The following is an 11,508-nucleotide window of genomic DNA, read 5'->3' as shown; positions in this document are numbered from 1 at the left end:
GATGAAGTAAGAATGAAAAGAGAGAGGTGTTAATAAACATTGGTGCCAATGTTGAGGAATGAAGCACTTTGATCAAGTGATCAACTTGGCCAAAAGATGATGGTGGTGATGGTGGTTTAGACAATTGTAGAGCAAGGCTAAGAGAGATGGTGAGTGAAATAACCATACTCACAAGGATGAATATGGTGGCATAAGCCATCAACATGAGGTCAAGATGATGATGGTAAACCATACAAGAGTGAGATGTGATGAATGAATGGAAGTTGTTAATTAGATCCGGAACTTTACGAGAGGTGGGTCTCCACCACTATGAGAGTTGATCAAAATGTTGGATAGGGTTTATATTGAACTTTCCTTTGAAAACATTTTGAAAGAGATCCAATGATTTTTAAAACAAAATGGGTCTACTTGCATAATAATGCCAAATAGATATTTCCCCTGTGTTATCAAAAGGTGCAAGGATGGCACATGTACCAAAACCATGCTCTTAAAAGAAGGAAGAAAATCAAATGCCTTTATAGAAAGTCTTTTTGGGTTGAAGGGAATGGGATGATACAAAATACCATCCACAATCTCTCTTGTTATTTGAAGAAAACATTTAAGGAGTTTTAATAACAAGGAGTGATTTTTTTGTGGCTAAAACTAGGGAAGAAAAACAATAGGGTTTTTGAGAAAGAAAACTAATTTAGGAAGGAGTGTTCTCAAGGGTAGATGGTGGCTACCAAATGTACCCATCATACCTACTCTTGGTTTTGTGGATATTAAAATTGGATTAAATAAACACAAGAGGTAAAAGAGGAAGAAGTGATCTGGTGCTGAAACATTGGATAGGATACCAGATCAAGTGATTATAAGAGTTGCAAGTGGAGGATGTGACATGTAAGATGTGGAAGTTGCAGAGGGTGTTGTATAGAAGAGATCCATGCACTGAGGTCACCAAAAAGAGTTGTGGGTGCTAAGAGATCAACTGCCAAAGTTGGAATCTTATAAGTAGGCACACTCATGTTGCCATTAGGAGGGAGGTTTGATGTAGTAAAAAGAAAAACAATTCTTCCTAAGCCACACATGTGTTTTATTTAGTGAGTTCCTTGTTTAACCACTAGAGGTGTTGTTATTAAGGGTAGCTCAAAACAAAACTCAACAAGCAAATCAGGACAATTTATCTACCAACAGATCAAGGCAATTCATCATAACAAACAGATCAAGGCAATTCATGTTAATTAGTCTATAGAAAAAGTTTTTGTTCCCCCTAATTTTTGCACTTTGGATAATTAAACAAGCTTGCAAAAAGTTGGGGTGTTACAGGATCCGTTGTCTGTGACGATACTGTGAGGCATACCAAATCGACAGGTTATTCCCCTGAAGAACTGAACTGCTGTTTCGGCTTTCTGGTTTCGTACAGGTACTGCCTCGATCCATTTGGTGAACTTGTCGACTGCGACCAGTAGGTACGTGTGTCCTCCGGGCGATGACCTTGGCAGTGGTCCAACTTGGTCGAGTCCCCATTGAGCGAAGGGCCACGCCAGAGGTATTGTCATCAGATCTGTCGCAGGGGCGTGTGATTTTGGTGAGAAGCGCTGGCAGGGGTCGCACTTCATGACCAGATCTCGAGCATCCGATGCCGCCGTTGGCCAGTAAAATCCTGCTCTGAAGGCTTTTGCCACAAGGGCCCTGCTTCCCGCGTGGTGTCCGCATGTTCCTTCGTGTATCTCGCGCAACAATGCTTTTCGATCGTCAATGGCAATACACCTTTGGAAAATATCAGAAATGTTGCGCTTGTAGAGTTCACCATTCACCACAGTGAAGGCTTTTGAGCGCCTGACGATTCGTCTTGCTTCTACTGGACCCTCCGGCAGCTCCTGCTTTGTTAGGTACGTTAGGAATGGTTTGGTCCATAGTGGCTCAAGGAGGAGGACTTGTTCCGCAAGTGGAGGTGGAGTTTCTTCGGCAGTTTGTTGCGGGCTCGCCTCCAATTCGTCAGCCGACGGCTTTGGAGGTGCCGACGCTTTCTCTTTTATCGATCGCTAAGCGATCACTTCGTAGAACACTCCGTCTGGAATGGGGGAACACATGGACCCGATGTTTGCCAGAGAATCGGCCTCCTCATTGCTGGCTCTGCCGATATGTTTAAGTTCGCACCCTTCAAATTTGGCCTCCATATTTTGGTACAACTGTCGGTAAGCGATCATGTTGTCACTGACCGCATCACATAGGTTCATCGACTGTTGTACTACCAGGTTTGAGTCTCCATAAATTTCCAGGCGAGTTGCCCCACATGCCTTTGCCATCTTCATTCCGTGCAACAGCGCCTCGTACTCTGCCTCGTTATTTGTTGGCAGGGAGAAATTCATACGTAGTATGTACTTCATCTTATCTCCCTGTGGCGATATTAGTACCACTCCTGCTCCTGCGCCTGTGCTTCGTTTCGACCCGTCGAAGTACATTGTCCATGACCCTGACATGTCGGGTGCTTCGTCGGTGTCCGTGAATCGGATCCAATCTGCCACGAAATCTGGGAGGATTTGGGATTTTATCGCCGTTCGATTAACGTAAGTTATGTCGTGTGGTGCTATTTCGATGGCCCATTGAGACACTCGACCCGTGGCCTCTGGGTTAGTCATTATGTTCTTCAATGGTGCTTCGCTTACGACAATAATCGGGTGCTCTCTGAAATAGTGTCGTAGCTTGCGAGCCGACCTCCATACTGCGTATGCCAGCTTCTGATGATGGGGGTACCTCTGCTTTGCGGGCGTGAGCACTTCACTGAGGTAGTAAACAGGCCTCTGCACACCGTGAACCCTCCCTGCTTCTTCTCGTTCGACGAACAGAACGCTGCTAAAGACTTGGGCCGTTGCAGCTATGTACATGAGCAGTGTTTCTTTCTCGCGTGGGGTTACGAGGACTGGGGATGTCGATAAGATTTTCTTCAGATTGTCGAAAGACTCCTGCGCCTCATTCGTCCATTCGAATTTTTCCGACTTTTTCATCAAGTTGTAGAAGGGCAAAGCTTTTTCTCCTAGTTTGGCGATGAATCTGCTAAGCGCTGCCAATCGTCCTGCCAATTGCTGCACTTGGTGCAGATTCTTTGGCGGCTCCATGTCGAGAATAGCTTTGATCTTCAAAGGATTAGCTTCTATTCCTCTAGCTGAGATGAAGTAGCCGAGTACTTGTCCCCCTGGCACCCCGAAGAAGCATTTCTTCGGGTTCAACTTGATTTTGTACTTGTCTAGGTTGTCGAAGGTTTCCCGCAAATCGTCGATGAGGGTGGTAGCATGCTTCGTTTTTACCACAATATCATCGATGTAGACTTCGATGTTCCTCCCAATCTGTTCTCCAAGGCAAGCTTGCATGCACCGTTGGTAAGTTGCCCCTGCATTTTTCAACCCGAAGGTCATGATGTTGTAGCAGAAAACACCGTGTGGGGTGATGAACGCAGTTAACTCCTGGTCTTCTTTCTTCAGCTTGATCTGGTTATATCCGGAGTACGCATCAAGGAAGGAGAGGCGGTCACATACAGCTGTGGAGTCGACTATCTGGTCTATACGAGGCAGCGGGAAGTGGTCCTTTGGGCAGTGCTTATTATGACTGGTGTAATCGATACACATGCGGAGAGCGGTTGTGTCTTTTTTTGGTACCATGACAGGATTAGCCACCCACTCAGCTTCCTTGAGCTCTCGAATGAATCCTGCCTTGCGGAGTCGACTAACTTCTTCGCCAATTGCTCTTCTCTTCGGCTCGGAAAATCGGCGCATCGATTGTTGTACTAGTTTGGCTGTTGGGTCAACATTGAGGGCGTGCTCAGCGAGTTCCCTGGGGATACCTGGCATGTCGGATGGTTCCCATGCAAATATCTCCCAGCGCTCACGGAGGAACTCGATGAGCGCGCCTTCCTATGCATTAGTAAGGTCTGCCGACGTGTTGACCGTCTTCTTCGGATCAGTGGGGTGCACCTGCAGCTTCTTTCCTTCCTTCGCAGCGTCAAATTCGTCGGCCCTTACGTTTCGATTGTCGGCTGGTGGCTGCGCATGATCCGTGACGGCATCGACATCGTTGAGTTCTTCCTTGGCTCCGAACCTTGAGGCGATCTTTTGGAATTCTCTGTCGCAGTTGTCTGAACGGGCAAAGCTTCCATGAACGGTTATTGGTGTCCCATTGTTTCCAGGAATCTTCAGTTTTAGGTACGCATAATGAGGTACGGCCATAAATTTGGCAAAGGCAGGCCTGCCGAGGATGGCGTGGTACTGAGAATCCCAGTCGACTACTTCAAACTCGATTTTTTCCTTCCTGAAATTGCCAGGCGTGCGGAAAACTACATCCAGTGATGTTTTACCTAGAGAATAAGCGGGTCGAGTCGGTATAATGCCATGGAATCCTGTATCTGACTCTCTTAGCATGTCGACTGTTAAACCCATTGCTTTCATCGTGTTAGCGAATAACAGGTTCAAACCGCTTCCTCCATCCATGAATACTTTGCTCATATTGGACCCTCCGATCTGCGCCTCAGGGACAAGGGCTGCATGACCTGGCCTAGGAACGGCCTTCGGGTGATCTGCCCTGCTGAAGGAGATGCTCTGATCTGACCAGTCGACGACCATAGCGACTTCCGCATATTTTACTTCTCTTGAGAATTTTTTGATTTCCCTCTTTGAAAAGCTGGTTTTATGGATCATGTTGACCTGCCCACATGGCTCCGGGAACACCTCAGTTGGTACATATTCGTCTCCTTCCGCTGGTTCGTATGGCTCCGGTACGTATGGTTCTGGCGGATAACTATAAGATCCTGCCCTTCTCTCCATTATGTGAACCCTTGACATGGCTTCGGCTCTGAGGTCGTCGCAGAACTGCCGAATTTCCAAGAAATGTCGGCAGTCCCTTAGCAGGTGGCTGGATTTCTCTCGACCATCCTTCGGATCGATGTAAGAGTGAGGTAACATGGTGCCTCGAGCTGCTCCGTAGCCGATAGATATGGTGAGCGAGTGTGGCCCTGGATCGATTGCGTGTCCTGGCATCCTCGTTCGAACTGATGAGGTCGAGTTGCTATTCGTTCTTCCTCTTCACGGCGCGAGTCCCTTCGTCTTTTCCTTCGCCCCGTTGTGACGTCGAAACTTCCTCGGTTGCCTTCTTGCATGTTTCTGGATGGAACTTTCAGGGTTGTTGCCGGAGTGGCACCTGCCGAAACTAGGGTCTTCGGGCTAGATGCACTTGTCCTAGGGAGGCGAAGGAATCCTCCGGAGTCGATAATAAAGTGGACACCACCAAAAGTAGTATTCATGCCGCCGCACGATTCTGCAGGGATCAGGTGCGGCGCCTCGGGATGTGGTACGAACTCGAAGGATCCGCAGCGGATCGAGTCTTTCGGATCTGATGGCGTCGATGACTCGAGTAAGAACGCCGCATACGTGAATGGTACTGCCGATGACCTGCCTGGTGCCAACAGGGTTCCCACAGACGGCGCCAATTGTCGAGGGTACTCCTCGGCAATGCCCTCCGATAGGGGCTTAGGGTTGATGGAATCCTGTAAGCTGACACGAGACATCGGTTCACAGACAAGCGGGAAGAGCGATTTACCCAGGTTCGGGGCCCTCGATGAGGTAAAACCCTTACGTCCTGCCTGTCTGATCTTGATTATGAGAATATTGGGTTACAATGGGGTGCCGAAGGGTTCGGCTGAGATCTCGTCGAGAGGCTAAGTGCTGCAGCGACCTAGCTCTAGACTTATGGTGGCTAAGATTGCTAAGATTGTTCGTATCCCTCGGTAGCCCCTCTCCTGGCCTTTATATAGGAGGCCAGGTCTCAAGAGATCTAACCGAGTACGACTAGGTTTACAGTAGTCCTATCTCTAAACTTTCCTTGTTCGGCTCCTTCCTTGTCTTGCCCGCCAAGGAATCTTCCGCTGCGCCATCCCAGTGGTCCGTCTTGTCATCGAATACCTTCATGGGCCTCCAGCTAAATCGTATAGGGTAGGGAAATGTCGGTTACCTGAAGGGTAATGCCCACGTCAGTCGGTGTGCTATCGGCGGTTGATGGTGGAGGTGATTGCTCACCGGGAAGAAAACCATTCGCATCCTTCTCTTGTTCGGCCATTTCTGAGGCGGTAAAGCCCGAGCAAGAAAACCTTGCTCTGATACCAATTGAATGGATCGTAGCAAACAAGAGGGGGTGAATGAGCGCTACACAATTTTTAACCTTTTTCAATTTTAGTGCAACGCGAAAGCAAAGGTGATAGCTTTGATGTTCGAGGTGATCCTAGTATGATCCTAGGCTAGTGCAACAAGCAAAGGAACCAAGCAAGATAATAAAGTTGGGGAGCGGGACAACCGGAGGGCGCGGAGACGAGGCGAGGTTTGTTTCCCGCAGTTCCTCCCACAAAAGGGAGTACGTATGCGTTGAGGAGGTGCTAGCCTCACACAAGAGGCTAGACGGTCACACCACGAAGGAAGGCCTCACCTTCTTCCTCGAGAGAGCTCCACAAAGGGTCTCCCCCTTCTCCACTAAGGCACCGATCGAGGCGGTGGTTCCTTCACAAGGTTGGGGCGAGCTCCACAACACTAGGAGGCTCCCAACACCCTATGGGGCTAGCACAACTCCAAGCTAGCCTCCATAGGAGCACTTCCTCCAAGATCCCACCATAGGAACCCTAACAACAAGATCCACTAAGGACTAGATGGTATTGGTGAATTCTCTCTTGGTAGATCAATAGATTGGGGCCTCCTCCACCACTCCTCCAAATTTGGGCAAGATTGATTGGGTAGGTGGGGAGATCCTCAAGGTTTGAGCTCACCAACAATGGAGGAGAGACAGAGAAGAGCTAAAATCTGGCTGGGGAAGAAAGGGCCTTTTTGTAGGGCCCCTCCAATCCAACCATTATGTGCAGTTTCCGCACAAGAGGTACTACCGCTTTGGCAAGCGGTAGTACCGCTCTGGATTCGAAATCCCCCACAAACTTAGCCACGTGGACTCACAGCGGTAGTACCGCTTGCGGTACCGCTTGAGGTACCGCATTGACCTCTATGAGTCCCTGGACCCTCGCGCGGTACCTAAGCGGTACCACAGCGGTGGTGCCATAACTTGCGTTATGGTACCTAAGCGGTACCGGGGCGGTACTACCGCTCTCAAGCGGTACTACCGCTCAAGGTACCGTAGAGGTACCGTAAGGCTCTCTGTGGGACTTTTCAGTGCAATCTTCCAGAGCGGTACTGCGGAGCGGTACCAGTAGGGTAGCGGTAGTACCGCTCCTGGTACCGGTAGTACCGGTCAGGCAGAAACTGCTTTTCCTCTTTTCCTCTCCAACCATGTCACCTCGCGACACACACACAAAACCAGAAAACCTATAAGCTACGCTTCAGTCTTCCGATCATGACGTGTTCAGTGAGGGCACCGTGCACTTGCAAATATATCAAAGACAATCTTTGCGCACAGTTAAATTCATTCAAGTGTTGTCATCAAACACACAAAACACGGGATATAGACCTTGCTCTTTCAACACTCCATCTAGTACACACTTCTGCCCACACATGTTCTTGCATACAAGTTGGATCAGAACAAGCATTTAAGAACGGGTATATAATATGCATCTATGAATACATCTTACACATAATAGATTCCAATCTCATATCTCAATGTCATAGAGTAAAGATCCACCACATAGAAATTACATATATGACCATAATCATGTTGGGCAGCTCTTATGGTACTAAGATCTATGAATAACAAGAGAGAAATAGATTAAGCTACTGCCACAAACCCACAGTCCAGAGGTGGAATACTCCCTCTTCATCATGGTTTTGATGTGGAAGATGTTGGAGAAGGTGGAGATCCCTCCGACGGCGGCTCCAGCGGAGTTTCCCCCTCCAATCTTCGCTGTTGCAGCCTCTATTTTGGTGTTTCTATCTTTCGGCGGCTCTCTCCTCGAGGAAACCTTGGGGGTCGTGTATATATATAGGGTTTTTTCATAGGTCAAACGGAGTCTTTGGGCGAAAGAATCATGCGAAACGGGCGATCGATGGCGAAAGAGGGTGGGTGGCACGCCCACCCTTACTGGGCGTGCCACCTATGCTCTTTTGGGCATCATGCCCTCCCTCGTGAGTTCCAAGCGCTCCAGATGCTTCTTGTGGTGAAATATTAACGTCCCCGAAATACTAGCTCAATTTGACTCTGTATAGGTCTCTAAAAGTGAAAATACACAAAACACGGTTTTCATGCAGAGTTATGACCCAAATAAAGGGGATCATTGGTGAATTTCCATAAATAAATATAAAACATGGATATAACATCATATATGATAAAAAAATGTGGGAATATGTGTCAATAAAGTACAAAGTTAATGTATGCATTTTACATGCCTCAACGCGTCTGATCGCTCCCATGTGCAAGAGATGAGTTGTAGTAATTTTCAATAAGAAAGTTTGTCGAACACACGAGGAGCTGAATGTATTGGTTAGTAAGTTTGACAAGTAAAACAATTAAAGGGTCTAGTGGTTTTGGTGTTTTGGGTTTGTAGTTTTTAATAAAATAAAGTGCTAGAAATAAATAGCAATGCTCTCAATGAGAGAAAGCCCAATCCTCTATGCAACAAGAGGACAAGTTCAAGTGTGGGTGTGGGTCTAAACTTATATGGGACAAGCATTCCCAAGGGTAGCATAAATTTAATTAGCATTTAGATTTCTACACAACATGGTGAATATCTTGTCAAATTTCATTCCTTTAGGGCGGAGCCTAAATTAGGTGCAACCATAGATATGAGAAAAGACACTCCTTATGATCGGTCCTAGAGCCATTTTCAGGAGAAAGTATAGGAATTATTAAGACATAAATGTCCCACCATAGCAGTTAGTTCACTGGTCCCCGACATAAATCCCTCTAATGCAACTCAAAGTATTGGAAGACGGTTTGTGTCATTCCTTCTATTCCAACCCCCATCATTACATCAAAGTGCAGCCCTATGATCCCATATAGGTGAAGTAATATGCATTCGACGTTCACATAAAACCATCATAGAACCACATAAAAGATAAAAACTTGGCCAAATACTCATTGCATATTATATGGAAATCATGGACAATTCATCCTATGCCCTCATGAACATGTGGATATACTCACAAGTGACAAACATGGTATGGATTGGTGGCATATGGATTACAACACAATCTGAAAATATAATATCTCCATAAAATAATGACAAGTTGCCAATCACAGACATACAAATAGAACTTAAAAAATATCCGGGGTTCAACCAATCACAAACTATGAGGGTGTCGAGGTGGATCTTGGAGATGGTGGAGATGTTGATGGAGAGGCCTCCCCCTACGCCGAGGAGGAGTGTTGATGACGATGGCATTGATTTCCCCCTCACTGGAGGCTTCGATGTTGCATGATCTGCCCTCTGTCGGAGTAGGAGAGGACCTTCACCTCCACCGCTGCTTCTGTAAATCCTCGGGAAAAATATGGCGTAGGTTTTTTGGCGAGACAAAGGCATCTGTAAAAAGGAGGGGACGAGATGACGCTCGAGGCCAAAACGGGCCTAGGTGGCCTGCCCTGTTGAGGGGGGCACGCCACCTGGTCTCAATCGGGCCTAATGGCTCCCCTCTCGTGCTTCTTCGGCCCACGTTCTTTCTCTTGATGAAAAACTGATCAGGTATTTTTCCTTTGATTTTTAGGTGTCCAAAAGGTCCCTGAAAGGCTGAAACAACAAAATACGAAAAAGGAGGTTTTCGGCCTCAAAAAAATTAAGTACCAATGAACGAGACTTTGTAGGAAAGTCCCACAAATCAACTAGAAAGTCATAATAATGATGCATTATGGAAAATATCATTCAAACCTAATCATATAAGTAACTATATTGATGATGCAAAATGCATGAATCAACTCCCCGATACGTCCCCGACGTATCCATAATTTCTGTCGTTCCATGCTTGTTTTATGACAATACTTACATGTTTTGCTTGCACTTTATGATGTTTTCATGCATTTTCCGGAACTAACCTATTAACAAGATGCCACTGTGCCAGTTCCTGTTTTCTGCTGTTTTTGGTTCCAGAAAAGACTCCGGGCGCCGCCACCATCGCGAAACTCCAATTCGGGGGACAGAAGTCTCTGTCCCGGCAACCTGCCGGGACGGGGAAGTGCCCCCGGAAGCCATCTCCATCAACGCCATCGCCTCCATCATGCTCCGTGAGTAGTTCCCCCATGGACTACGGGTTCTAGCTGTAGCTAGTTGGTATCATCTCTCCCATGTACTTCAATACAATGATCTCATGAGCTTCCTTACATGATTGAGATTCATCTGATGTAATCGGTGTTGTGTTTGTCGGGATCCGATGGATTGTTACATTATGATTGTCTATCTACAAAGTTTATGAAGTTATTGTTGCTGCAATCTTGTTGTGTTTAATGCTTGTCACTAGGGCCCGAGTGGCATGATCTTAGATTTGAGCTCTATAATTATTGCTTAGATTGTATCTACAAGTTGTATGCACATGTCACTGTCCGGAACCAAAGGCCCCGAAGTGACAGAAATCGGGACAACCGGAGGGATGGCGGTGATGTGAGGGACACATGTTTTCACGGAGTGTTAATGCTTTGCTTCGGTGCTCTATTAAAAGGAGTACCTTAATATCCAGTAGTTTCCCTTGAGGCCCGGCTGCCACGGGCTGGTAGGACAAAAGATGTTGTGCAAGTTTCTCATTGCGAGCACGTACGACTATTATTGGGAAACATGCCTACATGATTAATGATCTTGATATTCTGTCTTAATGCTATTTCAATCCTATCAATTGCCCGACTGTAAATTGTTCACCCAACACTTGTTATTGGAGAGTTGCCACTAGTGTAGATAGCTGGGAACCCCGGTCCATCTTTCATCATCATATACTCGTTCTACATGTCAACTATTTTCACGGTGCCATTGCTCTCATATTACTACTACTGCTTCGTTGTATTACTGTTACTATTGCTCTCATACCATCTGCTACTTTCACATCACCCACTGTTGCTAGTGCTTTTCCAGGTGCAGCTGAATTGACAACTCGGTTGTTAAGGCTTATAAGTATTCTTTACCTCCCCTTGTGTCGAATCAATAAATTTTGGTTTTACTTCCCTCGAAGACTGTTGCGATCCCCTATACTTGTGGGTCATCAAGACTATTTTCACGGCGCCGTTGCCGGGAGGCATAGCTCTACTCATAAGTTCACACGGGGAGTACACTCTACATCTCTCTCGTTTTATTTTATTTTGTTTTGCTTAGTTTACTTTTGTCTAGTTTATTTACTGCTTAGTTTATTTCTGTCTAGTATTATTTTGCTTAGTTTACTTTTGCCTAGTTACTTTTTGTCTTGTTTTACTTTCCTCATATACCCAAAAATCCATAAAAATTTGAAAAATCGAAAAATTAAAAACTGCTACTATGGGAGAACCAACAACCTACTTGGAGCTTATAGAATGTTATAATAATTATAGAGAATCAAGAACTGGTAAAATAATGAGTGCTATGATAGAAAAATTGAATACAAT

The sequence above is a fragment of the Lolium rigidum genome, chromosome 7 (genome assembly GCF_022539505.1).
Source record: "Lolium rigidum isolate FL_2022 chromosome 7, APGP_CSIRO_Lrig_0.1, whole genome shotgun sequence".
Lineage (NCBI taxonomy): Eukaryota > Viridiplantae > Streptophyta > Magnoliopsida > Poales > Poaceae > Lolium > Lolium rigidum.
The sequence above is the reverse complement of the archived record's forward strand: the minus strand, read 5'-3'. Positions refer to the sequence as shown.